General features: G+C 50.9%; 1 long non-coding RNA gene across 6 annotated transcripts; it reads right to left on the reverse strand.

The window, feature by feature from the left end:
* Positions 1–1,694: 1,694 nt before the first annotated feature.
* On the reverse strand, positions 1,695–21,940 carry LOC119538620. 6 transcript variants are annotated; one of them, XR_005217593.1, is made up of 9 exons: positions 21,850–21,935; positions 15,890–16,004; positions 14,278–14,404; positions 10,317–10,473; positions 8,374–8,481; positions 3,483–3,574; positions 3,067–3,267; positions 2,224–2,297; positions 1,695–2,071 (listed from the first exon to the last, which is right to left on the reverse strand). It is a non-coding gene; the product is annotated as an uncharacterized LOC119538620 (long non-coding RNA). The 6 variants fall into 6 exon arrangements; XR_005217596.1 differs by lacking the exons at positions 14,278–14,404; positions 15,890–16,004 and adding an exon at positions 21,640–21,754 and having other exon boundaries at positions 21,850–21,940; XR_005217592.1 differs by lacking the exon at positions 21,850–21,935 and having other exon boundaries at positions 15,890–16,076.
* Between the last annotated feature and the right edge of the window lie 138 nt (positions 21,941–22,078).

The raw sequence follows: 22,078 nt of genomic DNA on the forward strand, positions 1-22,078 counted from the left end.
AGGCCCAGAAAAACTATGTGACTAGCCCAAAGTCTTCTGGATAATAATGAATTTCAATATCCAAGCTCTTGCCACAGTTGAGTTTTTTTCTGATTTGAAATGCCTCCATCTCCCTCCCTCTTCTCACCTACAAACAGTGTTACTCTGGATCTTGTGTGAGGTGCAAACACTTCACTGACTGTCCATTCACAGATTACTCTTGTGCTTTTCTTCATCTGTCAGCACAGCCTAGGTATGACAGTGACTGTGGTCTGTGCAGATGCTGGCGGAGGCCAGTGGTAAGGGCGTCCTCAGCAGCACCTTGTTGTTTACCACTGACTCCTGGGGAGGCTGAGAGGGGGGCTGCAAAGTGCACAGGTTTTGGGGACCATGAGTGCTGAATCTGAGTCCTGAATCTGCCGCTTAATAGTTATGAGATCTGATGTACGGCTTGTCATCTCTCTCAACTTCTGTGTCTTATGCGTATATCTGAATGATTATTCATAGTATTATGGTATTACTCTGATGGTATTTACTTTGTAAATTGTAGAGTTCAACAACTCTTGGTTGGTGAGAGTGGCCAGGACTGGGGTGTTGTTGGGGTGTAATTGGGGCAGAAGGAAGCTTCCACCGTCTGGGAGTTAAATTGGGTAATAAAACCCACACAAAAGAAGGATATGAAAGTGACCTGAGATCGTCCATAAATACAAAGCTGAAAAGATTTGGTTACTGATCCAGTAACCACAGTGTACTCAGAAAGGCAGGACTAGGCTGAGAACATAACTAGAAACAAGAAGCCTAATTGTTTTGATGGTGCTCTGTCTGGAGAAAGACTGGGGTCCAAAGCCCTGCATAATCTGGCCCCAGCCATTGAACCCTCAGAGCTTAGCACACAATAGCTGCTTGTTGAATGAATGAATGAATGAATGAGCCAGTCACTCAACAGCTGTGAGAGGCATCCTATACCTCCTTAGTTTGTGATGCAGATCAAATCAGTCAGCTTAAGTGAAAGTGCTTCCTAAAACTGTAAAGCCCGAGACAAGTGGTTCTTACCATCGAAGTGAAGGTGGAAAGAACGGATGCAAAATAGGGGGCAGAGGGGGGCGCGCGCCCCCGTGTGGAGAAGCTGGGCGGCGGCGGCGGCGGGCGTGGGAGCCGTGCGAAGCCAGCTGCGTGGAGTCTGGGCGTTCCCGGGCCTGCCCCAGCTCGCTCAGCTTTAATGGTTGCTCCCCGCCTGCCACAAAGCCCTGTTTCGTGCGCAAAGGGGGAAGGGGCTTTATGTCCGCCCTCAAGCTCCCCGTAGCAGAGGAATGCAGGACCTGAGTTTGGTGCTTTCTGAACTCTAGGCCCCCCGGGGAGGACCAACTGAAGCAAGGAGGCAGAGGGTTGTTCCGAAATCCACTAGGTGGTCAGGATAAAGATCGTTCTTGTTCCAAAGTGAGGTCCAGCCTGCGTTTTGTGCTAGGCTCTGGGCGAAGCCCTTTGCATCCAGTGTCAAGTTTTCCGTGTCCGGGTCTGTTTCCCTGCCCCCCTCCCCAGGCCCCTCCCCTCCTGCGGCAGCTTGTTCAGTGAATTTATTTCCCATCCCTCATGCCAACTGCTGCCTGATCCAGAGCAGAGACACTCAGCAAAGATTTGTGGAATGAGCAAATGAGCTCAGGTGCCTCTCACAAGTACCCTCTCAGGTGGGCATTTTTTATTTGCATTTCCCTGAAGAAAAAATGGGGCCCAGAGAGGTTACGTGCCCAGGATCACACAGCCAGTAGGTTGGGGGAGCTGAAGCTTGCATAAAACAAGCTTCTCACAGGAGACTGTCTGCACGTTATGGGCTTTCAATAGCCAGCTCCAGGGCAGGGAGCCCACCGCGGACAACCAGGCCTCACTCCCACCCACCGGGGATCAGAGCAGACCAACAGGGAACGGGCCTGTTGGTGTCTGGTGCCTGCCAAGCTGTCGAGGCAGTAGCAGCTGTTCCGGTCCCTTCTGTCATCCTGAACTCCAGTTGCCTGGAAGCCTCAGACAGCACAACCTCAGCCTCTTCTCGGGGCGCCTCTGAGATAGAGCTTCCCAGCCTTCTACACAGCAGGGCAAGCTGGAAAATGGTAACGTTGTATGATGCTCTGAAGGAATGGGATGGGCTGCTCTCAGCCAGAAGCTATGGCTGTGGGAGGGGGCAGATGCCCTGGGGCATCCCCACCCCCATCACCATCTGGAGGATGGGGTATCCCTACCTCAACGACATACCTGTCACTCACTCTTGGCACACCATAGGAAACCGGTTTTCAAGGAGGTGGAAACATTCAACAGTCCCAAATGCCCTGCATTTTGGGGAGGAGGGAAAATTGCCGAATTCAGAGTTACATAAACCCAGGTTCAAACCCTGCTGTGTAGGTCCTTGCTAGCTATGTGACATGGGGCAAGAGATAAGCTCTCTATGAACAGATCCTACCAGACTTTATTTGGCTCTCACTACCTGCCAGGCTGTGGGATAAGCATTTTAGCCCCACTTCCCCAACAACCCTATGAAGTACCCATTTCACAGATGAGAAAACCAAGGCTCTGAGAGATCATGTAACTTGCCAAGGTCTCACAGCTTAGCTGGAGTATGGACAGTACCAAAATGGGAGGAAGCATTGGGAATATCTACTTTCCAGAGCTTTCTGAAGAGTAAATGGGATCTTATGTGGAAGGTCCCTGCCTAGCCCAGGTGGGAACTCTTAAATAAGACTACTCATTCCAGTTTTTTCCCCTCATCACCCTTCTTAGGAAACCAAACCGTGGTTCCTCATTCTTGCCACAGGGTGTCTCCACACCCCTGCACAACAAGCCACCCCGGGGACCTGCTACCTTGGAGGCAGCCCTTCTATGGGTCTGGCCTAGATCCCTCCTGCTACTGATGAGCCTGTTTCCTCCTGTTTGTGAGCTGGGAGCTGCCATCTCCCTCCCCACTCCTCACTGCCTCGTGGGCTGCGCTGAGCTTGTGGCCTGGAGCCGGTGTCGTTTTCCACGCAGGCTCCTAGGTAGCCTCATCTCTGACCTCCTCCAAGCCCCCAACCCCACCCCACACCCCCTCACACACATACATACACCTTGTCAGAGCCTCAGGCGATGCTTCAGTGTCCTGAGATTCAGAATGAAAAGGAGCTTTCAGGAAATCCTGCACCCTCTGAGGTGGGCTCATGCCCCCTGAGTGGGGGAACACAGCCCCCTCCCCAGTCTGGCATAGTAACTGGCAACCTCTGTGTCCTTCTTACTGTCCACAACCCTCAAGCTCATGAACTTCTCTCCCTGTGAGGGCAATTAGAATAGGATAATTAGCTCCTTTTGGAAGATTAAATGAGACCATGTAGGTGAAAAACATTTTGTAAGCTCTTTAAGGCAATATAAATGTTGGTTGCCAAAGGCAGGGAAACTGAGGCCCAGTAAGGTCCATGGTTTGCCCAAAGCCACACAGCAAGTCAGTGGTGGGACCCCGAGAGGAGCCCAGGTCTCCCGATCCTAACCTAGAATCCCATGACGTCATGCTTGGCTTTGGGACAGCCTCCTCTGTATGTCTCTGTCCACGGGGGGTTGGAAGAGTAGCAGGAGAGAGATCCTGGGGAGGAAAAGGAAGCAAGAGATGAAGGGGTTAAGGGGACTGAAGGCTATTAACAGAAGGGTAGGAAAGGAGGAGGCCAGGGAGGGGTCTGGCTTTAATTAGGCCTCTAGGCCATCGGGAAAATGAGACTGGCGATTGGTTGTTTTTAAGGGGGACAGATGGCATTGGTTATGGGGGCTTTAATGGGGCAGAAGGGGCTCTCCCCACTGTGTCTCTGAAACAGGTTGGGGTTGGGGACCTCTTTCCTAGCAATCTGGACAAATCTCATTTGCTCCAACCCCCGCTATGCCTTCCCGCCTGCAATACAGAACCTCATCTCTACACACCCCTACCAAAATCTGGGATAGTCTAGGAGGATGCACCAGCACCAAAAGGGGAGCCTCTGCTCACTCTACAGGAGCCACGAAGGACAGTGGTTCCAGCCTGTAGCTGCTGCATGATGGGTGCACTGCCATCCAGCCCAGGGAATGGTAAACAGACAGCTGGTTGACCCTGGCCACGTCCTATCCCAGCTCTGCCCCCAAGCCAACTGCAGGACCTCGGGGTGTCATCTCATCACACCCTTGGGTGCCCAGGGCCTTGGAGACCACCCTGTCCAAGCCCTTCAACAGAGGCCCAAGGCCACACAGCTAACAGATCTCGGTGCTTGAACTTGAACCCAAGACTCCTGGCTCTTGATCCAGTACCTTTTCATGATCACACTCCATCACACAGCCTCTCTGGATCTGTTTCCTCACCTGACCGACAATACCTGCTTGGCCTCCCTCACAGCTAAAACGGAATGAAATTTTGATTGCAAAAGACTTTGGAAAGTCAAACGCATGTCTCAAATGATTGCAGCATTATTGCCGTTTTTTTGAGCAGAGCTGGGAAGCCTGTGAAGTTCCCCTGGAATGTCCTTGGCTCTGCTTTGTGGAGGAGCCCAGCCTGACACCTCATGTTCCTGGCAGTCCTTCTGTGCTCAGGGAATGCAAACCTACTTAGTCATGCTCAACCCAGGGACGCATCATTAGGAATATGGATCATTGGGAGGTGGGATGGGGAGGTGGACTATTTCATGCAAACCAGAGCCAGAGATGATTTTTCAGTTACCCCCTGGGGGAATTATCCCCACATTTGCATCATATTCTTGCATGGAGGGAGCAGAGGGAGCAGGGATAGAGGATTGACAACCAATTCTCCCACCCCTGATTCCTTCCCTTCTGGGTACATCTTGGCTAGTCAGAAAAGAACCTGGTCAATGTCTATCAAACTTAAGGTCCGTATTTCTGACCCAACAATTCCTCTTCTAGAAATGCATCCCTCAGTTATATTTGCACAGATGTGTATGTATCAAACTGTCCATTGTGACTTTGTTTGTGTTAACACAAGACTGAAAATAACCTACACGTCAATCATTGGAGATGAAGTAAATAAATTATGGTACATCCACACTATATAATACCAGGCAAAGAATGGGGTAAATTTAAATACTTGTAATTACATAAAGATCTCTAAGATATATTGTTAGAAACAAGTCATATATGGAACAAGTTATATAATATGTTCCTGTTTATGACCCAAAAACCAGATGCATATAAAGCATCAAAAATTTCTGAACAGTAGTCAAAAAGCTGTTAATAGTAGTTGTCTTCAGGTTGAGAGACAAGTGGTTTCTGCAATAAAGAGTAACTTTTCATTAATATTCTTGTTTTAGCATGTACATGTCTACTTTTCAGTTAAATGAAGGGGGAAAAAAGAAGCCAGTCTAGAAAAATAACCGCCTGGGCTCAGCCACATTTCTCAACTCCATCTGCCTTCCACTTCCAAAGTCTTATTCCTGCTCCCCTCCCACCTAGCTCTGACCTACTCCAGCCTGTAAAACTCAGTTTCCAACACATGCCCAGATGCAAGAAGCCTCAAGGGTCCTTGTACAGGGAACTCAAATGCTGGGAGGAGAGAAGTTCCCCAGGTGGGAGCCTTGTGAGCCAGCCAAGGGGCTTGGTTTCCTATTAAATGTGTGGAAGGAGTGGCTGTTAAACACTAAGCTTCAAAGAATCTAGGATTTTCAAAAATCGCTTTTGGGGAATATGCAACTTTTATTGGAGGTGTCAGACATTAATGAGTTCTGGATCTTTCCCAGCCCAAAGAACACCCTCTCCCTCTCCTCTCCTTTCCTCTCCACCCCCACTCATTCCAGCAACCAGCTAGCTACATTTGATGAATCAGGAGGATTCCGGTTCCACTCCTCAGACCACCTCCTTCCCTCTTCACTTCTAGAAGATGTGGAAGCTAAAGGACCCAAGGGGAGTGGGGACAGTGGGAATCCAAGGGAAGGGCCGGGAAGCAGGTTCAGACAGAAGCAAAAGATGCCGGTCTTGCTTACCTGCTCTTCTGAAAAAGGTTTCATGGCAAAGAATTAAGAATTCTTTGGAGCCTTCCCTATGCCATTTGGGATGAAACACTCAATATGCAATTGCCCCCTCTGGGAAATGATCATGTTCTCAGTTAGTTTGAGGTCCTTAAATGACAGGAGTTCTGAGAGCTCCATTTTTTCCAAATATGTAATTACAAATTAACATTTCTTGATCACACTTTTAATGCTGGTTCATTTCCCAGCAATAGAATGCACGTAGTGAGTTTGAAAGGTAAGCAGTATGTCCAAAATAGAGGGGCATCTTCTGATACACCCAGAATAGTTAACCCTCAAAAATATTTGCGGAGGACGTGAATCATTCATGTATGTGTGAATGAATGAATAAGTGTCATTGTTTTACCTTTATCTCTATTTACAACATGAAGAATTTAGATTAAACATTAGATTAGATTAGACATTTAGTTAGACATTAGAAGTTACTCCTGTTGGTTAGACATTAGAATCTCTGAAAAGAATATACCATGAATTCTTTAGGGGGAGAAATTCAGTCTTACTCTTCTTTCAATAAATAATGGATGGATGAAAGGAATAGTGAAAGAATGCGTAGAGTCACGATCCCTGGAAATATAGGGGATAGTAAGAAAACTACATGTCAAAAGTAAGTCAGTCCTCACTGCCTTTACCCAGGTAAGGGCAAATGAGTAATAAAATAATGACAAAAATATATATATAAATAATAGGGGGGTAAGGGTATGGAATGATTTGGGTGTTTTTTATTTTTATTTTTTTTTCTTTATTTTGGAGAAATGAAAATGATCTAAAATTGATTGTGGCAATGAATGCACAACTGTATGATGATAGTGTGAGCCATTGATCGTACACTTTGGATGGATTACATGGTGTGTGAACACATCTCAATAAAATTGCATTTAAGAAACAAAAAAGTAAGTCATTCCTGCCTGAGGGAGGAGGTTGGATGAAATGACCTACTGGGTCTGTTTCCAACCCAAACATCTGCAGGCAGAGTGGATGTTCAAGAATATTTGTGTCTAGACCCTGAGACTGTGGTGTAACTTAGGTTTTTTAAAAATTATTCCATGCTAGCCTGTGAGCGGCCCTCAGGGTATTCAGTCTTAGCATCTCTCATTCTTGGGTGGTGTGACCATCTCCACCACTGCTGCACCCTGGATCCCTCTACTGCTGTCAGGAACCATGGCGACTCTACACGGTCATCCATCGAGGCCAATCTCCTCCAGTTCCATCCCCACTAGACCTCCTGCAAGCTCACTGGGAAGGAGTTCTGTTGTTCTCTGAGCATGTCCTTCCTGGAGAGGGTGTCCCAGGACAAACACAGAGAACAAAAATGGACGTTTATATACACTACGTGTATTACACTCAAGAATCAGATCTGAACAGAGCAGTAGTATGTTGGAAAAACAAAGGTAAAAAGCTTTATCTAACTTGCTTGCTTCCAGGTACCAATAAAGAAAGCAGGTCCTACAGACATGGGCCTTGAGATGTAGTTCAGTCCCACATCCACCCATATCTCTTTGTCTCGCTCTTCAGGTTCCCATCCTTTTCCTAAAGTCCCTTCCATCAAGTTCCCTGGAGCAGCGTCCCCACCCCTTCACCCCCCACGGAGAGAGAGGAGGTGTTGCCCCCTTTCTTACAGCACAGAGTTTGCCGGGGTGCTCATGCAGCAGACGCTGACTCTGGAGAGTGCTGGTGGCCTCCGGATTCCTCTCATTCTCCCACCGGAAGAGCTTGGCTGCTGTCCCCATTGGCCAAGGAGGAAGCAAGCCTCCCTCCGTGGTGAGCACTCATCCTGTCCCCAGAGCCAGCCCAGTCTGGTCTCACATGAAGAAAGCTCTTTCTGCTATTAGCTTGTCTTTGACCCTGACCCTTATAAAACAGTAACCCCAGCATTAAGCCATCTAAGAAGCATCACTCGTTCCCAAGCTTGGCTTACAGTACAAGTCACCGTGTTAGTTGCTAAGTGCATCTAGAATGACTCTAATCATCTCTTTCTGATTCATAATACCCACTGAAGAAAGGTGGAGAGAAGCCACGTAGTTCATTCTGCCATAACCATCATCATCGAGAATGGTCCATCCAGCTAGAGCCTGGCTCTGACCTCTTATGGGGGTATGAAGAGTAGCTGTTCTCATATCACCATCAGAAAGGCGGGGGCATGGGTCCAAACAGTCCTCATTTCTCCAAATGATATTTATGAAGTGATTTGGTCCTTTAGAGTTTACTAGGCATTTTCACATGCGTTATATCCTCTATTCCAACTCTCCTGGCAGGTTGATAATATTGCTATCCCCATTGTACAGTTAAGGAAACTGAATGGAAATGTGTCCCAGGTTATATAATTGGTAAAAGTTAGAGTCAGGTGTGGAACACAGGCCCCCTGGCCCTCCTGCTCTCTCCACTTTACCTCTTTTCAGTGTCTTTTACATTTTCACCAGGAAGCCGCCACTGATACCAGGCTGGCTATCATGCTGGGTGGAGTTACAAAGCCATTTCCCTCTTCCTGAGAAAGGTCCTGCAGATACAGAGAGACAAATGCCAGTGCTTCCAATCATCTGAGGACTGGAGAGAAAACATGTTACAAAGACAGCCCATTGCATCATCTAGGAGGAAGAGAGAGAAAAGAGGAAGAAGAAGGGAAGGGAGAGAGGGAAGAGAGGAAGGAAAAAGAGGAGATAGGGTGGGAGACAAGTAAATAATCCTCTAAGGATTTCTTGGAAGTCACAGACACTCACACATATAAAGCATGCACAGAACACACACATACTACATACAAACACACACATACCCATGCCACACCACATGCATACAAGGACACCACATGCACACAAGCACATACCACATACACACAAACATGTACTTGCACACACATACCATACACACACATGCACACCACATACATACATGTGAGGGTATAATGAAATGAGCACAGGCTTTGGAGCCGGGTGGGCCTAGTTAATTTCCCAGCTGGAACATCGCTGGCTGTGGGTCTGTAAGTAAATCAGCATATCTTTCCAAGTCTCATTTTTTTAATCTATAAAAGGAGGGATGATTGCCCATCCAAAGGCCATATAAAGTGGAAGAAAAATATAGAACCAGAGGCTGGAGGAGAGAGAGAATGGGGGAATATGAGCGGAGGGAGGCAGAGGAGGGACCCTAATGAGAAAATGTTTGAGAAATGCAGATAAAGATCTAAGAAGTCATGTTAAAGAAACCATTCTCTAGAACTCACAAACCCCAGAAGAAAGTTCAAATTCTTTTCTCCTTACGATTTTGATACTGAGCCCAGCTCCCCCTCTCTCATAAGAATCCTTTCCATCCATCACCTCCCTAATGTGTCCTCCAGACTTGGCGAGACGACTCTCCCCAGCTGCCTCTGTTCTGCCATGCTTCCTCCTCTCCCACTCACCCCAGCTCCTGGGGCCAGAACCAACACCCAACACCCAGGTATGGCAGACCTGGGCCTTCTGGCCCCAGCTGGCTTCTCTAAGGCACACAGTAGAGGCAGCAGCCAAGAGAAAGAAAGCTGGCACTTAGGAGGATGGTCTGGAAGGAGTCAACCTGGAACTCAAATTTGGAAAGTTCGAGGGTGGGGAAAGGGCCAGGCCACTGCACTCACTTTACTGGCCTATGTGAAGGTCAAGGGCAAAGCTAAGGATCATTTCCAGAAGTCAATGAGCAGATAAGCTTGGTTGAGTCCAGAACTGGTACTGGGGGACAAAGGGAAATGGAGGTATAGCTGAAGCTGGGAAGGCATCAAAGTCTGGAGGGAGACACTTGGCATTGACAAGATGGACAGTCTGCAGCCATGGGGGCTGCAGAGGACTGAGTGAAGAGAGCAACTGGGTTGGAACAGACATCTTCAGAAACAACTCGGGGGTGGTGGGCAGGGACTGAAGGAAATCGAGGCAGCTGCACCAAGCAGGCCCCTGGGAAAGGCACAGGCATTAGTCAGCCCCGCGCCACAATGCTTTTCCCAGGGAGTGATGCACAAGGCAGCTTTGATCCCTGCAGTGGGAGCATCATCACAAGCATGGGCAGTTTTCTGACCAGGGGTCCGGCCCCTCTCCCCTTTGGCTGCCTTGTTAAAATGGACCTTCTTCCACCCCCACTCTTCCTTGTGCAACATCCTGGACTTTCTTCTGCCCCCGACTTCCCCATGACACCCCACCCTCCCACCCCCTCTGTTATCCAGACACCCAGCCTGGTGAGATCAACAGCCCAGCACCCTCCAACCTGAGTCAGCAAGGCCTCATCCATGCCTGGAAGGGCAGGGAGGCACACCCTTCAAAGGCCTCTCCTTGGCTAGGTTCTAGTCCTGGCTGTGTGACCTGAAGCATTGCACATCACCTCTCTGTGCTTTGTTCCTCCAGGGAGGTGAAGACGGTTCCAGCCAGGCCCTCTGCTCTGAGATTCTTCTCTGCTTCCTCGTGGTTTTGTACAAGGGGCAGTTCCCACATCTGGGTTCATTGCTTGGCACAGCCAATAGGAATCACACTGAACCAGGCTGAAGAGGAAAGGAGGGTTTATTTACACCAGTGGAAGACAGGGGAAGCTTTCCCAAATCCGTCTCCCCGAAGTGTTTCTTCGATTGGCTTTTATACGCAGAGACAAAGAGAGTTAATAATTTAATTAACATGCCACAAGAGTGACAGGCAAAAGGCTTATCTATATCTGGGAGTTTTGGGGCAATCTCCCTGAAATGATTCTTTAATTGGCTAAACCCTTTAGAGACAAAGAGAGTTAATTATTTTAGTTAACATACAACAGGTTTGGAGACCTTCAGTAATTTAGTTATTTCCTGTTTTCTTCAGGAACTCAGTGACACCTGGGAAAGGTGTCTCCAGATGTTTAGGGAGATAGATGAAAAGGCTTTATTCATATCTGGGTGCAGCCTTTACATTTGCATGCTGCTTCATACTTTACATTTACAAACTGTTTCTTTGTGAGAATAAGAGCTTCCATTGTAGTCTGTTTCCAGCTTTGAAGGTTACATTACGATTTCCTGCTTGCTTACAGTTTTAAGGTTATATTTAAAAAGTCGCTGTTACAGTATCAGTAGGGGTGGGATCTCCTATGTTCTAGACACTGAGCCAAGGAGCCTGCAAGGCAACTGATGTTCAGAGAAGTTAAAGCGATTACCCAAGATGGCACAGCGAGGTAGCAACTGAGCTGGAATTTAGAAGTCTGTTCTCTTTGCCTTGGACAAGGTACGCAGGAGCCTTGACGATCATTGCTTTGCTGCAGATGAATATTCTAACACTAGACAGGGAAACTCACTGGGGTTGAGTACACTCAAGCAGTTCTGGGGACCCCAAGGCCTGGGACCTTAGTAATGTTCTCCCCAGGATGGAAGATCTCCCCTAAAGCTGGCTGGATGTATTCTTAGAATCTCTGACAACTATAGTCCACTCAGCCTCTTCCCCTTCCCTCCTACTTGGAAAAGTACAAGTGATGCAGCCTCCCCAGTAGCCATTGGGGGGGGGGGGTTACCTACTGCACAGCCCACTGGGAAACTCCAGCTCTGCAAACACACTCTCCAGGGGCTTGTGCAGGACCCTCATCTCCCCCACCCGGATGACAGGCAAGAACAAAGGAGCCCTGCTTAGGCCAGTGAGCTGACTCAAGGCCTAATTGGAGGGAAAGTTGCCTTGGCCTGGTTTGGGCCCCAGCTTTCTCCTGTTAATTGAGATAATGACCCAACTCCCAGGGCTCCCTCCAGCTTGAAAGGGACTTTGAGAAGCTGGGATGAAAGGGGCCGGGCTGAGTACAAAGCGCGGTACAAGCCATCCTGGGAGTGGGAAGCCTGGCGCTGGGCCTTCCCAGCCCCCATGCTGAGTCACATCCTGACCATGGAGTCCAGAGACACTGAACCCTCCCTGCAGGATGGGAAGGGCAGCTTTCCGGGGACTGTGCAGAGCACAGGCCAGGCACGGACCTCAATTTACCACCAAAGCTCCCCGACCCAGGAGGGGAGGCAGGCGCTGCTGGTTTGCAGCTGTGGGATACTACCTGCATCTACAGCTTCAGGTCTCTCCTCTTAACAAGCTTGGGAGAGCCAGATGATGCATTTTTTAGGCATCTCCCCTTAGTTTCCCAGGACTGCCATAAAGTACCGCAAATGAGGCGGCTTAAAACAACAGAAATGTATCATCTCAGTTCCAGACGCCAAAAGTCAAAGCTCCAGGACTCAGCAAGGCCAGGCTCCCTCTGCAGGCTCCAGTGGGGCAGCCTCTCTGGCCACTTCCTGGCTTCTGGTGGTTTGCCAGCCACCCCCAACACTCCTTGGCCTGCAGCCGCATCACTCCCATCTCAGCCTCCATGGACATCTCCCCTGCGTCTGCCTGTCTCTGTGCCCCAATTTCTTGTAAGGACGTCATTCATATTGACTTCACAACACTCCCCTTAAACAGCTGAGTTTGAATCAAACTCTTAGCAGATTCATCCCCTGAAGCGTCCTCTACCCTGGGAACCCCGAGAAGTAGGGGGTGATAATAGCACCCGTGGGTGTTCATGAGGAGTAAGTGAGTTGATGAATATGTGACGTCTTAGAGCAGCATCTGGCCCAGAAATGTGCTTCAGGAGTATTTGTTACTAGACTCCTAGTATTTTCAAAGTCATGCTTATTCGAAAGCAATGGAAGTGTTTATGTGCACTGGAAAGAACCCTTCAAAAGCAAAGGCGGTTAAAGCCCAGAACCGGAGGTGGGGCAGGGCGTGTGCTGGCCCCGCAGGAGGGCTTTCCAACGGAGATGCCACTCGTTCTGTTGTGGGAGGTGGCTTGGGTGGAAGCTCCCCCGAGATGACCTCTCAGATTCAGATTCACAGATCTGAAGGCTGCTGAGTGGGCAGGGAGGAGAGGAGGAGTGTGAGAAGCCACGAGTTTGTTTTTCCTATTTGTCTGGGTGCAGGGCTGGCTCCTCCTGGCACTGGTCCTTCCTGGGGCCCCGGCTCCAGCTTGTTAGTTTTAACTGGAACAATTTCCTTTGAACTCAGCTTGAATTAGCATCACCATGGCAATGGATCAGGGTTTTCACAAGTCGACCTGGTCTTCACCCCCTAAGCAATTAGTGTAGAGGAGAAAAGGAGGAGGAAGAAGAGGAGGAAAATTAAGTGGGGGTGGGAGGGGGTAGGGAGGAAGGAAAGGGGTTAGAAGAAGGGGGAGGAGGAGAAGGAAATGTAATGGGGTAGGAGAACGAGGGAGAAGAGGAGATGCAGGGGGAGATGGAGAAGGTTGGGAGGAGGAAGGAAGGATGGAGGGAGAAGGAAGGAGGAGGAGCAGTCTGCCTGCCCGAGTTAAGCCGAGGCACCCAAGGGGATAGAGTACACCATTCTAACACCCCCACTCCCAACCCCCCCCAACCCATGGCCTTGACCTTCCCCACCTTTCCCACAGCCCCACCTACCGGGAGGAGCAAGAGAAGCACCCCCTCAACGTGTAGCCATTTGTCCTTGCTCAGGGGGTCCAGCAGCCCACCTGGCCCTCCCCACATGGTCACCTCCCAGACAGCAAACCCATCCTCAGCCCCTTCCTCATTCAGGGACTTGGCTAGTATGAGACAAGAATACAAACTTGGGGAATCTGCGACCACTCCTTGGGCAAGTCAACAGTAAAATGGTGGTGATGGCCTCTCAGGGTGGTACGAGGCAGGGTGGAGGGAGGTAAGCATGTCCTGAGCTCTCCTAGAGCCCTGCACTGGTTTCTTCAGATGTAAGGCCATCACGTGCTTGCTTGTCGGCTCTTATTGAACTGGGAGCTTCAGGAAGGCAGGGTCTACATCGTAGACATCATGGAATTCCCAAACACTAACTAGCACAGTGCCTGGCACATGTTAGGCAGGCAATAAATTTTTCAAATGAATGAATGCATGAACTATTCTTAGCTCTCAAAAAATGGGTTGTGAGAGTTGAGAAAGGGGAATGGCTAACCAGAATCCTCCAGAATGTGATGGAGTTGGGGATTTCTCTTTCTTCAAGACTCAATCCCCATCTCCTCCAGGGAGCCCTCCCAGACTTGCCACTCCTCGGCCCCATGCCCCTTACTTGCTGGGGCCCCCTCAGTGCTCCAGTTGCCCCTGGATTCTCCATCATCATGCAGTAGAATCATTGGCTCACTTGTCCATCTCCTTAACTAGGTCGTGTTCTTGGGGACAGGGACTATGTGTCATTCCCAGCTCCTAGCACACCCCAGGCCCTGAAGTTTGAAGGACAAATGAACAGTCCTTCAGCCATGCCCAGTGCAGGGCCAGGTGTTGGGCTGATGGTAAAATCCTCCTCCCCTGAGAGAATAAAAATGTAAACAGACAACTCACAATCCAACATGCCAAATGCAAACACAGAGGCTGGGGGCGCTTCAGAGAGCCATTATTCCTGTCTGCTCTATGAAGAGCTGAGAAGGAGGGGTGCTTCCTAGTCCAGCAGCCAGAACTCCAGCTCTTCCTGAGGATGCCAGATGTTTGAAGGAAGAGAAGGCACAGTCAGGTGGTGGGGGAAAGACTCCAGATGGGAGGGAGCTGATGCATGCCATCTGAGGTTCTGTGGGTACCAGAACTGACCCTGAAGGGCTCACCAGGCTTGGGGTCAATGGCTAGAGTGCAGTTACTGCCTTAGGACCAAAAGTCTCCTCTTGGTGTGCTCACTTGTTCTATGCTTTTGTGCTTTCCTTTTGTCCTCCCTCAGTTCTAGGACACAAGCATCCCACTGAAGGATGTGAGCTAGTTCTGGAGTCAGGAAGATGTAGTTCTCAGCTGGGTGACATTATGCCAGGTATTAGCAAGCTGCAGAAGACCTCCAGCTCCTCGTCTGGGACGTGGGGATAATAACAGACTCTGCCTCGTTCGGATGTCGCGAGGATTAAATGAGGTAATGCTCACAAAGCTCTCTGCACAGGGCCCAGCCATGATAAGTAGGAGCTCAGTCAGCGTCAGCTATTATCCCTTTCTGAGTCTCATTTTTCCCACGTGTAAAATGGAAGTAAAACCCTTTCTTGGAAACTCCAAAGTCATTTCATCCATCCCCCTGCCTCCGAAGAGATGAGCAACCTTTCTCTTCAGAAGCTCCCTATATAGGTGGCATCGTTCTGTCTTTCCTAAATACTCCTCTTCTTTTCCCGCTCTTTCCCCATTTCTCACCCTTCGGCCCCTCTATATTTCTCTGTTTGCTCTTAGACTCTCTCTTTCCAGCCCTCTTCACGTTCCTCCCTTCTCTTTCCCTGTGTCCTGACTTTGGCCTCTCCATCTCTCCTTCCCTCCCTTTCCTCCACTGATGCTCATTATAAAAAAAGAAATCTTTCTAAATACGCCAAAATATGCACTCATCCCCCAAGGACCCCAGTGTAGCACAAAGAAATGCTTCCTGCTGGCCGCGCTCTGCAGCCTCCTCCTCACCCGCTGCCTTTGAACCCCTGGGGGTTTTCCCATGTGGCCTGGTGGGGAGGGGGCTGGCAGGGTGGGAGTTGGACAAAGGAGGGTGGGGGCCAGCAGCTTAGAATCCTCCCAAGGCCTGGCTTATCCTCAGGCGTAAAATCAAACTGTGTATTTGATATGAGGAATAAGTCCTGGGAACATACAGAATTCTATCAGATTTGCCTAAAACCGTAGCAGGAAAGATTCAGGTTAGAAATCAGGAAAGCTGTTCAGAAGGCGGCCGCCACGTGGAATGTTCCATCTCAAGGATGTAAAGCCTCAGCCTCCTTCCTGGGGTGGGTTGGAGCTCTTTGGCATGGGGGCAGAGGCGGGGCTCCATGCCCCTGGGAGAACCTCTGGTTATGAGCAGTCCTGGGGTTCCAGAGGGAGCACCCAGGGCTCTGTGCCCCCCTCCGCCACCCCTGTGACCCTGCCCTCCTCTCTGGGGCCACGTCCCTGGCTCACAGGAGCACTGACCTAGAAGGTGTGTGCGTAGCTCCCCCCTGGGAAACCAGCTGACCTTGCTCCTGCTGAGTCCAGAAGAAATCACTGCTGACGTATCCCAGGGCGGGGGGAAGGGGCACATCCCAGGCCTTCCAATCCCGGAGGGAACCAGCCTCTCCCAGTGGAACTGCCTGGGCCAGGGGATAGGGAATGGTGGGAGAAGGCCTGGGTCTCAGGCTTTCCCTTGCTCAATATTTCCAGGTCCCCCTGGATTTCTGAATTCCCCGACCTCTTCCCTGCATTTTGCCTCGCCGGCCTCCCCTCCCTTCCTCACCCCACCCCTGGCAGCTGGGCTGCTGGACGTCCCTGGTGTTTCTGAGTTAATCAAAAACTCCTGTACTTTGCCCTTGAATTGAGGCCATCATTCCTTTGTCCCAGGGCGATGGGTCAGCCTGCTCGTCCCTGGCTTACATGGTGTTAGAAGCGTAAAAGGGGGTGGGGGTGAGGGTGAAGCAGAAGGGGGCTATGGTTTACAAAAGGCCTCCTTCTCAGGCGCTGGGCCTGGGCTGGGCAGATGCACAGCTGCGCTCAGGATGGATGCCTCCATCTTACATTTAAGAAATTGGCCTGCAAAGCCTTTGAGAAACTAGCCCAAGGTCTCACCAAGATGAAATGAAGGGTGGAGAACGCTTTGAGGCTTCCAGTAGAGTTTTGAGGGTGTTTCCAACCCATGCTTGGGTTAGAAAATAGAATATGGACAGAAAGCTGAGAAGAGCAGAGATGATCTGATTTGGAAAGAAGAACGAGGGTTAGCAAGGGCTGAGGGAAGACAGCCTTGGGCTCTCCACAGAGGGAGAACCCCACGGGGAATTGGGGGGCCCATGTGGTTGGAAATTCCTTTGGGCCGGGAGGCAGCCAAGACAACCCTGGGTGTGGACAGAGGCGGTTAAAGAGCACCCAAGCCCAGGACTCCCCATTCCAAGAGCCCTGGAAATCCTGGTCTGGCCAAGGAAGAGTAGGAGATTGGGGTACATCACTGGTGAGGCCAAGGACAATGGTTCCACCCCCAACATGGGCCAGGCTGGGCCTTAAAATGGGGGCCCAGCAAAGCAAGTTCAGTGTGGGCAGCAACTGTGGCCAGCACCCTCCCAGCTCCGTGCCTGCTCCCCGGCACACCAGCTCCCTCCACTGGCTCAGCAAGGGGCCCTGCCACCCACGGCACATCCTATAGCTGCCCTAAATTGGTCTCCTCCTTCCTTCCTAGGCCCTAGCAAATGTTCACTCTTTTTGCTTCCTTCTGCTTTCTGTCTCCCACTTGCCCTCTCCTGTCTCCCCTCTCTTCTCCTCCCCCATCTGCCCAAAGGAGCAAATTCCTCTCCTGACCCAAAAGCTTTGCTGGAATCTGGGAGGCCCAGCCTGGCTGATGGAGAAGAGGCAGCAACTCAGGTCCAGACAATAGAGCTGAAGGAATGAGGGAGGCAGAAGGAGGGCTCTGCAGTGGGGCATAGGAAAAGGGGTTCTGGTGAGATGGACGCCCAGCAGCCATGAGGCCTCTGGAGAGATGTGTGGTGCAGGGATGGCAGGACGGGAAGAGGTAGGTCAAGCAAGAGGTCACTCCAGGCCCCCCGCGCTGAACTGCAGAGGTGGCACCTGATGGCAGGAGACCTCGGGAGTACTCCCTCCCGTCCCAGCCCACAGCCCCAGCTCAGCCCACCAGAAGGTCTGGTATCAGCTGGAAGGGGAAGAAAGAGCAGAGAGGAGGGGCTGAGCGGGGGCTGATGGTGGGGTGGGAGGGCGTGGGGGATACTGAGAATTCAGCCACAGATGAGCAGCCCCAGGCCTCTCCGGGAATGGTGGGAATGGCAGCCACACTAACTCAGGGTGTTAACTCAGGGCCCACATCTGAGAACAATCTGAAGCCCCGGCACTAGGGCCAGCTGGATACAGTCCACCACCAGCCCAGGTTAACCCTTGCACAGCTGGGCAGCTTCCTCCTGTCCCTGGTTGTCTGTCCTCTCCGGGCAGTCCAGGCACTCAGGCCCGGGAGGATGGCCTGTCTCCTGCCCTCATTGCCAGTTCCACCCTGGAAAATTCCAAGCATTAGAACAGGATGGGCCTTAGCCATCCTCAAGCCCAGCCCCCTTTTCAGATGAGAAGACTGAGGCCAAAGTCACAGCTGCTGAGGGATGTCCGCTGCCAGGGAAAGGGCAGATGGTGGGGAAGAGCAGGGATATTCCCAGGCTGGGGAGTACCCGGGGCTCCCAGGGGAGGGCAGGCCTGTGCCGGCAGCTAAAAGGGTGGGTGTTGCCTGACCCTGGGTGTTGGAGCCCTGGCTGGCTCAGGGTGGGTGCCTGTGGGTGGTGGGAGTGAATCACACCTTCTGAGTGTGTGTGACTTGTGTGTCTACACGTGGGTGTGCTGAGTCAGTATGTGTTGTCTCTAGAAGCCATGCTTGAGTGTGTCCTCAAGAGTGTGCTGGGGGACCTCTGTGCTTGTGTGTCCTTGTCTGTACCCCTGGGTGTATGACTGAAATTTGGGTGTGTGCAGGCAGTATCTGCATATGTGGGTGCACAGACAGGCCAGGGGCACAGGAACTGCCTCTGGGTTTGGGCGCAGATGTGGCAATTGGGCAGAGACAGGGGGGCACAGGTTGCAGGGCTGGGGTGGGGGTTTCTACTGGGTGCACCAGCATGCTCCAAATTCCAGCCAACTCCAGTTCCTGAGTTTCCAGCTGTCCCAGCTAAACTGTGCACAGATGTGTGCTGCTTTGCTAGAGTCATAAACAGACCTCCCAGGATTTTTCCAGAGGAAACACAGAAATATTTTGGTGTCTGGTCTGGGCAGTAGGAAAGAGAGCAGGGATGGGTTGAGGATAGGGCTTCAAAGCTGAGGGACCACATGTCAAAGGGGAACTGAAGAAGTAAGAACCCCAAGCCAGCAGGGAGGAAAGGAAAGGGCTCCGTTGGCTTCTGGTTGTGGGGTCCTCACTCGGGCCCCAAGTACCACCTGGGAGAGTGAAGCCCCAGATCCCAGGAGGCACCTCAGAGCCCCAGCCCCAGCCACTGCCACACTGCCCTTCCCCTCCTCCACTCCATGAGGGAACAGGGTCTCTCACAAGCCCCTGGGCAAGGGCACCACTGCCTTCTGGGAAAACTGAGCAGCATAACTTCCATGCCACCATACCACATGCCAGCACACCAGGGCATACGCCACACATCCACAGCACATGCACATATGCACACATGCACACACAGGTACCTGTGTACCATACATACACAAGCACACACGTACCCATATACCACACATACACATGTGCAGATACATGCATGCACACACATCCCCGTATACCAAACATGCACAGATACACACATGTACATGCATCCCCATATACCACACATACGTATTGCAGATACATGCATGCACACACATCCCCATATACCACACATACGTATGTGTAGATGCACACATGCACACACATACCATACACCACACATACACATGTGCAGATACACACATGCACAAGCATTCCATATACCACACATACACATGTGCAGATACATGCATGCACACACATCCCCATATACCAAACATACACATGCACACACTTACCATACAGCACACATACACATGTACAGATACACGCATGCACAGGCATACCATATACCATACATATGCATGTGCAGATACACGTATGCCCATGCCTCCTCATATACCACATATATGCATGCATACATACATACATAAACATACATATGCACATATACAAATATGTATCCTCACACACACAGCCCCCACTGCCCCATCATCCACATACCCTACCACACAAACACTACACCAACCCACCAACCTCCCACACACAGACACAAAACTCCTCCTACACATACACATCAGTCAGCACCACATTCACACACATACTCACATACACACTCAGATGCTTTCACTCACTCTCTCACACATCCTATGCCAATATTTCAGAACGACACTCACAGACACCCCCATTGCACATACTGTCTAAACCACGTGCTTGGGCACACTACACAGCCACACCACAAACGCAGTGGCCCCCCTACCCCCAGGCCACCCCTCCTCCACATCGCCCCACCCACATACCCAGTTCCAGACCTTTCAAACCAAGGAATAATACTGTCCTTAGGCTCCTCATCAAAGCAAGCTATTTGATGGTTTAAGAGAATTTGGCATGTTTTGTGCCCCTTAGTGATAAGCTCTCCCCTTCAACCCTCTCCAAGGGATTGAAGTGGCTCTCCCACCTGGCCGTGACCCCGGGGCCGGGCCCTGGCTCTTTGGCCTCTGAATGGGAGGAGATTCTGGCACCTTTACCTGGTGAACTCTCATTAAGCAGTTACTCTGTGCCAGGTGTGGCCGGGCAAGTGCGAGGCACAGGAAAGAGATCTTTTTCTACCCTTAGGGAGTACACAGTTGAGAAGCAGGCATGGGACGTGGACTGTGCCATCAGCCATTAAAAGCCCTGGGAGGATGAGGGACAAAGTGCTGTGGAGTCCAGCCGTGGGAGAAAGCACTGCAGGCCAGGGGTGTGGGTGGCCTTCCTGGAGGAGGTGTGGGCCGGTCTTGACCAACGGGCACCATTCACCCGTGCAGGTCTTGTGGTAGGGGAACTTGGCCTCACTTCCACCCCACAGAACTCTGTCTGATTGTGTTCCTAGCCCTCACTTGAACTGACCTGTGTATTTGAATATCTGTTGTTTTCTGTCTCCACCCCCACACTGGAACCTAAATGATAGCAAAGACCGTGTGTGTCTTGTCTGGGGCTGTATCCCACACTCAGAATAGCATCTGGTGCTCTTTAAATAGGGGAAGGGAGGGAAGGAGGAAGCCTCACATCCAGGCAGGGGACAGTGGCGGTCAGCCTGGCGGTGGTAAGATGGTGGCAGGCTGCGGAGGCCAGGCCGAGGAAGGTGGACTTTGGACAGTGGGCAGTGGGAGCAGGGCAGTGACGTACACAGACCCAAGGGCCCCAGGCCGGGCACTTGGGTTCAAAATCTCTTTGACCATGAGGCATTCGGGGCTCAGATGTAGCCAGCTGATAGGCAAGCTCTGCTGCGGAACAGAATGCAACTTTATGGCCTGTCACATTATAGATTTATATATAAACCCATTATAGCTTTACAGCTCAAGTTTAGGGGTGGGGACAGATAAAAACAGATATTCAAATAAACAAGATAAATTCAGATGTGTCTTCTGTTCTTAGCTTCACCATCAGATGAGCCAACAGGAATGTTTCTAAATGGAAACAGTGTATTATGCAAAAGTCTCATCTTTGAGAAAACACATATGTAGCAGCCATAGCGCTGCCTTCACCCAGAGCACACAGGAGGAGACAGATACACTATGCACGAGAGGGAAGGGCTCACTCACTCATCCTTTCCTACCTTCTACCTTTCCAAGTGGGGGCCAAGTCAGTGGCCAGTCTCTCACCCTTGCTAGAGAATAACTCACTGATTTTAGGGCCAAAAGGATAGAGGGTGTGTGTGTGTGTAAGGGGGAGGTTTGCACCACTTTGGTGGGGGGCGGGGTTGCTGCTGAAAAAGAATCCTTTTGCGAGCAATCTATGTACTTTCTCAAACCGGGCAGGACTCCTGCATTGGGAGGTTTCATTTCAGACTTGGAGGGAGGCTGTTATCTTGGTGAACACCATTCAGGAAGGCCTGGAGGTACAGGTCTGGAGCTCCACAGACCTCCTTAGCAGGGCTTTTGTTAGCCAGCTGCACTGGGTGTGCGAAGCTCACTGATAAGACCCGGCTATCTCAGCTGCAGCCAGAGAACAGCAAGCATCACTTGAAGACTCACCAGCACTCCAGCTCCCGAGGCCTGGAGCCCAAAGCTCTAGACTCCACAGAGAGGCCACGCCGTTGCAGAGCCCACTGGAGCAGGGGAAAGGGGTGCAGCAGCAGAAGGGACCCACCTGGAGGTCAGAGCAGTGGGTGGTGGTGCAAGTTCTGGGCTTGGAGTCAGGGAAACTGAGCTTCTGCCCAAGCTCTGCCACTGAACAGCTGTTACCTGGGCAAGTCAGTTAGGCTTTCTGCACTGGCTGTTTCCTCTTCTGAACAATGAGAAGGTCCATCAACCGTCTGCTTCGCATTTGATGCCCTGGGGATGAAAGGAGAGCGGGAGGTGAAGGGCTTTGGGCTGCACAGAGGGGAAGACAGAGGCCCTGCCCTCCCAGAGATACACAGTGTAGGAGCAGCAGAGGCTGGAAAGGCCCTGGACTCAGAATTAAGTAGGAGGT

The sequence above is a fragment of the Choloepus didactylus genome, chromosome 6 (genome assembly GCF_015220235.1).
Source record: "Choloepus didactylus isolate mChoDid1 chromosome 6, mChoDid1.pri, whole genome shotgun sequence".
Classification (NCBI taxonomy): Eukaryota; Metazoa; Chordata; class Mammalia; order Pilosa; family Megalonychidae; genus Choloepus; species Choloepus didactylus.